Source organism: Marmota marmota, unplaced genomic scaffold (assembly GCF_001458135.2).
Source record: "Marmota marmota marmota unplaced genomic scaffold, marMar, whole genome shotgun sequence".
Taxonomy (NCBI): Eukaryota; Metazoa; Chordata; class Mammalia; order Rodentia; family Sciuridae; genus Marmota; species Marmota marmota.
This window is the reverse complement of record NW_026000005.1, coordinates 26,198,928-26,205,318: the sequence shown is the minus strand read 5'-3', so window position 1 is coordinate 26,205,318 and position 6,391 is coordinate 26,198,928. Positions and strand designations below refer to the sequence as shown.

Below are 6,391 nucleotides of genomic sequence, written 5' to 3'. Positions count from 1 at the left end.
TGGTGGTGCTGGGGATTGAACCCAGGGCCTTATGCATGTGAGGCAAGCACTCTACCAACTGAGCTATATCCCCAGCCCACCAATAAGTATATTTTAGAATCAATATGTCCCATGCTGTGTGTGGAATATGGACTCCTCTGTCCCCATTAGACATTGTGCATGGATCATACCCTCTGGCTCCCATTTCCTCAATCTTACCTGCAGTTGCACAGGTACACCTGCATGTACTGTGTGCAGTGCTAAAACATTATTTGTGTTTCATTTGAAGTGAAATTTAACTGGCCATCCTGTATTTTACCTGGCACCTTTGGCCGGATGGCTACCCTACAGATATGTGAGTGCTGTGAATGATGGTTCTGCACCTCTTGTGATAGTGAGGACATTTGGAAAAAGAAAACAAACATTAAAGTCACATTGAGCTCCACTGTTTTATTTACTATTGTGGATTTTGACAATAAAACCACCACCACCAATATTCTAAAATGAATATATATTTTACTTTGAAAAATCTGACATATATCTTTATCAACCCAGTGCCTGAGATTTTTTGTGAATTCACAGCATTTCATGTCTAGCCTAAGGGAACTTAGAAAACTATATTGCTTCCTCATTCAAGCTGAACTCATGTTTGAGTAAAGTTGGACAATCTATTTAACCTCTCTTTTTGCCTTAGTTTATTCATCTGGAAAAAGGAGATGGTCAGAGCAAAAGATTGTTGTGAGGAGCGAATGAGAAAACACATATGAAATTGGCTAGTCTAGTGCTTGCTATGCAGTAGACACTAAATAAATATTGGCTTCCTTTTCTTACCTTGCTTCTCCATTTCTGAGTATGGACAGCATTGCTTCATAGACCATGGCAAATTTCAAGGCTATATATTGCATACATGTCTCAAAGAAATTTTTGTTCTCTTTACTAATGCACAGGTGCCATCTGAACCACATCCTTGTGATGATTAATGAATTGATTGAATTGTTTGCTCAGAAAGTACTTATTGAGTACCTAATATACACCAGGCACATAGTGTTCTTGGAGTTGTGGATACGTGGTAATCAGGGCAAAGTTTCTATTTTCTCATGAGAATTGCTTCCAGTATGATGTGGGGGGGGCATGGATAATGAATAAAAGAACAAGTAAATATATTTATTATACGGAGCAGTCAATTAGGGCTAATGTTGTGAAACTGAGCATTGATTTTGGTTATGTGGAAGTCATTGGTGAATGTGACAGCTTTTTTTGTTTCCTGGAGTTTGCTCAAGAGAAGTTGATAAAAGAATTTTGCTGAAAGGGTGGCAGAAAAATGATAGGCAACTGAAAAGAAATCTGGAGTTAAAAGATTTTTTAGTTTTTAAATCGAAGCTATTGCAGCTGTAAACTGAAAGCATGACCAAGGCAAGAAGATAATGTGATAATGCACAAGACTGTCTAGGAAGGAGTGCATGGCAGAGTGCTAGGGTAGGAGAGTCTGATGGACAAGAGGAGGGTTTGGCCTTAGGCTGCAGCCAGAACCATTTTCTCACTGAGTTCAGAAGGCAGAGTGCATGAGGCTACGAGTGGTGAGGTGCTTACTTAATTGGGCAATGGAAAGATGTGGAAGTTATATCCTACACTCTCCATGAAATAAGACAAGATATTGTCTTTAATTGCCCTTATTAATAACTACTGATTATTGGTAATTTGAAAATATTGAAATTAATTGTTGATAAGGAATTCTCGATGCATGCATGTAATACCAGCAAGTCTGGAGCCTGAGGCAGAAGGATTAAAAGTTCAAGGCCAGCCTCAGCCTCTTAGCAAGATCCTCAGCAACTTAGCTAGAACTTGTCTCAAAATAAATACCAAAAAGGGCTGGGTATGCAGCTCAGGGCAAAGTGGGTTCAATCCCCAGTACAAAAAATGAAAACAAAACAAAAAAAGATGAAAAGAAATGATCTCTTCCTTATTTATATCAGGTTCTTACTAAGCACACCCAAATATTCTTGGATATATCCCATTGTCTCCCCACTTCCCCTGTGAGGAGTGAGACTCCAACTTCCTTTAATTTATTCACAGACATCTCTTTTCCATTCAGCAGGTCCAAGTGCTGGTCTTTGATATTTTTCACTCCTCAGGCATTTGTCTCCATTGAGATAAATTCTTCCAGAAGAAGCTGCCCATCTTGACAAGTCTGTTGTGAGTCCGTGCTCCACTGCACAGCCAGACCTGAAAGTGACGGGAACTGACAAACTCTCTGAACTTGTCCCCTTGGATTTGTCTAATGGGCCTTTTCCTGACACAGATGAAAAAGTCATTGACAGAAACAGACCATTTACCATGAACCTGAGCAGAGGTATGAGCAGCGACAGATGAAATAGGGCTCGAAATAAAGCTGGGAAATCCAGCACACATGTGATGGGCCCAAGGAGACCTCCGCCTGGAGAATCAGACATGCAATGGATGGTATTGGAATTTGCAGCCCAAGTCACCTGTTTGGGGTGGAAGAAAGCCAAGTCCCAGATTTCCTATCTCTCACCCAACTTTACACCACAGAGAGGCTGCAGAGAGACAACTTAGGGATCAGAGGTGGCTTTCAAACAGTCCACTCAGGTCCAATGCCAAGTTATCTTTTCAAGGGTTTTGAGATAAGAGGGAGGTTGGGGAGGTGTTGCTTACAAATTTACAGTCACTTAGAAATTCTATTCTGTTGGCAGCAAAATTCAAGTTGAAGAAAGCTTTCCAAACAGAAGAGTCACATCTTGCGGATGATAATTTTAGGTTCTATAATCAACCCCTGACGTGAATGTCATAAAAACTCAGAGTTACCCTTGAAGAGCCCTTACCTTACCCATAAAAAATACAACCCCCAGTATTCTCATTTCCATTCATGCTTAAATTTTAAGATCTTTGCATTGCATTAAAGGAAAACAACAACAACAACAACAACAAAGGATGTTTGTGCAGTTGTCTGGTCTGCATTCTGCCTTTAAAGCAAATATGGAATCCCTAGCTTTAAATGAGTTCTGGGTGGAGAATGTGAAGTGGCTTTGTTAGGCCACAAGTTTTACTTTCTTCCCTTTTAATAAGAAGCCTTGACAACCTTTACGACGATAAAAGATGTATTTGTCATTGTGATGGTTAAATAAAATCGTGGTGATGCATCAAATCCAGGTTAAGGCTAAAGTCTGTGTGTCAATTAATGCTGAAATAGTATCACCCTGCTCTATCAAAAAAAAAAAACCTCTTAGATAATCCTGTGGATATGTAAAGGCAAGGTGTAGGTCTCCTCTAATAAAAGGAGCTGGCAGAATGAAGAATTAAAATTACTTTGTTAAGTATGAAAACAATACATTTCTTAAATACTTTAAAAATTTTAAATGCAGCCGAGGGTAATATGGTGCTCTGCCAAAAGAGGCTGATGGTTGGTGTTTAGATGGGAAGAGAAAGACATCTGAAGTAGTAGCCAACACTGGAATCTGGAAAACCAGCACTTTGAAAGGTGGTAGAGCAGAAAAGAAGGGGCAAAGCCTGAGCAATATGGTGTCCCTGGCCTGGGGGAGAGAGGACCAGTAAGGAGCTCTCCGTGAACTTGGCGAGCAGAGATATCAGACCTTGACCTTTGAAACTCCTTTATGATCTTCTCAAGACTTGGATAAAGTCAGTTACTGGCAATGTCCCTATTTTATAGAGAATTATGCAATGGGTCAGAGCCCAAGTTATGGAAAAATGATAAGAGTTGCCTAACCTACCCAGGACCACCCTTCTCCTAAGGTAGAAGCAGCATGGTATTGAAGACAAATGGTTGTTGCAGGTCCAAGAAGGTGATGAACAGTAAAACCATCAGAGAACTTCAAGGTGGATCAAGGATAGGGAATTAGGAGGGAAGCAACATGGAGAATAAGCTGCAGGTGCCATTAGAAGAGTGGGCTGGAACAAAAGCCCCTCTCCCAAATAGTTGGAGTTAGAGTTGTTCACTCAAATGCCTCCAGGTGCCAGACAATAGCATAAATGATATATAGTAGGCCCCCTCTACTGCAATTGAACTTCCTATCCCTTAAGCTATGTTGGCTTTAAAATATTGTGGGGATGAATCCAACAATGAAACAAGACACACTTTCTCAACCTTCATACTACAAAGGCTCCTAGGCTACAGCCCCTAACCTAAGGAAGGTGACCACCCAAAGGGGATGCATGATTCTGCTATGATGTGCATGGGTCTTGTGCTTGTTTGCATTCTCAGTGTGAAGTCCTGAGAACTAGTACTGCATGTTCACCCTGCCCAGAGGGATTTATGACCAAGGCCCTTGGATACTTCCAGAGTAGTATCTCTGTCTGCCCCCACAGGACACAGCTCAGCCTTTGCTCATTACAGAGGTAAGCCAAGATCTGTTCTATTTATTTAGCATTTCAGGGCTTTAAAGGAAATGTGCACTCATGCTTCTGCCAGTGTTTCTTGGTCTGCCACCACCCAGGCTAGCTTATCTTTGCCTTGGCCTGGGTTTTCCTGAAAGCAGAGCCTCAGTCAAGAACTGAGTGCACATAGTTTATTTCAGAGGTGATCCTAGGAAACAGGAATGAGGGAGTGGGGAAACTGTGGCTAGAGGAGGAAAAGCGAGCATACAGATACGTGGAGATCTCTACCATGGGCGGCAGAAAGGGCTGGGCATTAATCCCTGGCTCTCAGTGGCTGGAGGTTGAGGGAAAACGGACATTAGCTTTGAGTGTTCCCTGGGTGAAGCATCCGTAGCTTCAGAGAAACCCAAGGAAAAAACGGAGAGAACTGTAGGAATGTGCCCAGGGTGAGCATTGTCAGGGTGTGTGATTTCAAGAAAGGGCAGTGATGCAGGATATCTAAACATTTACTATAATCTCTAATGGATTGTAGCAAATGTTTAGATCCATCACTCTTGGGAAGTGTCAAGAGCTGGGTGCTGCTGACATGACCTGAACTTGGCTTCATGATCCTTCTTTTGCCCATTCCTTGGACAGTGGAAAAATTGCTCCACTGCATGAGCCCAAGGACATAAACCCAAGGATGTCTCTCCTAGATTGTTTTTTTCTCACCCTCAATGTTTCCCACACAATGTTTAATGTTGACATATGTGAAGAGCCCAGAATAAGCAACAATTCGGAGGAAATTGCTCTCTTCTCTGTTTCTTCCTTTGTTCTTTAATATTCTTTCCTTTTCTTCTTTCTTTTATTTCTCATGAGACATGGTCTTCTGTTATGTTTAAGTCCTAAGGTTCTTCTTTTTGCCCTCTCCCCTGACATGTTACTTGGTCTGTGGTTTCAGCTCCACCTCTAAGTCCCTGCCTCCATCAGAGTGTCTCCAGGTGAGTATCTCTCTCCAGCTATGGCCCTGTGTGTATACCCACCCCTCACTTCAAAGTCACCTGGCTATTTTTATGCTAATGCAAAGTCTGAGTCTCCCCTCTGGTGTGGAGTCTCCAGTTTGGATTTTTTTTTTTTTTGTCTGTTTCACATTTACTCCAGTTCAATATGTCTAAAAGTGACCTTGCTTCCTACCTACCTCATGCCTTCTTTATTCTTCCCAATGTCCTTCCTGCTCCACACAAAAAAAGAAACACTTGACAATTTTCTTTATGCTAATGTCAGTTTATGGCTACCTGTCTTCAAAAATCTGGAACCACATTTAATTCCTTAGTCCATCTTGCACTCATAGACCACGGTGTGGTGTCAGACAGCTAGTGACATGACTGTGATGGATGCAGATCATAAGAAAGGGGCTCAGTTCACTAGTGCTTTAGGAACTAGGTGGGAATTTTAATGTCAGAATGTCCAAGCTGGAGGGATCATTAGAGATCGGCTTGAATGACTCCTTGTATTGTTTATGAAGAAACCAAACCCTAGAGAGATGCAGAGTTTTGACAGAGATTTCAGGGCCAGTTCACACTGTAATATGGTGTCACATTTTGCCTTTCTTCCCAGAGTCCCTTCCACAATAACACAATTAAACCAAGAGCCTGGATCAGGGACTTTGTAATTGCACACAGCAGAATACAGAACTTTAACTAGCTCAAATAATAAAGGGAAGTAATTTCATGTAAATGAAAAGTTTAGAGATGTTTAGCTTTAGGGGACATTTGAGACATTTGAGCCAGGAGCTTAAATATGCCAATAAGGACAGGTGGATCATGGGACCCCTAGGGTCATAGGTGAAATTCAATTAGAAATAAAGGCTGTCAGAAAGGGGGAATCTAGTAGACAACAGATGTTTAGCAGGGCTAAAACCTCTACAGAATCCAAAAGGCAACAAAGGTATGCTCTGAAGTCAAGCCAGCCAAGTCTTAACCATTTTTTACATCAAGATGGAGGTCTGGTTTAGGGTTGATACCTAAGGGATTACAAAAACCAGAAAGAACTCTGCGATTTGTTGTTGGACAACTGGCTTTGC

The 6,391-nt window shown here is 41.5% G+C and overlaps 1 non-coding gene across 1 annotated transcript; it reads right to left on the bottom strand.

Moving 5' to 3' along the window:
* Positions 1-73, bottom strand: Trnav-cac. Its single transcript has one exon. It is a non-coding gene; the product is annotated as a tRNA-Val (tRNA).
* Positions 74-6,391: the final 6,318 nt, after the last annotated feature.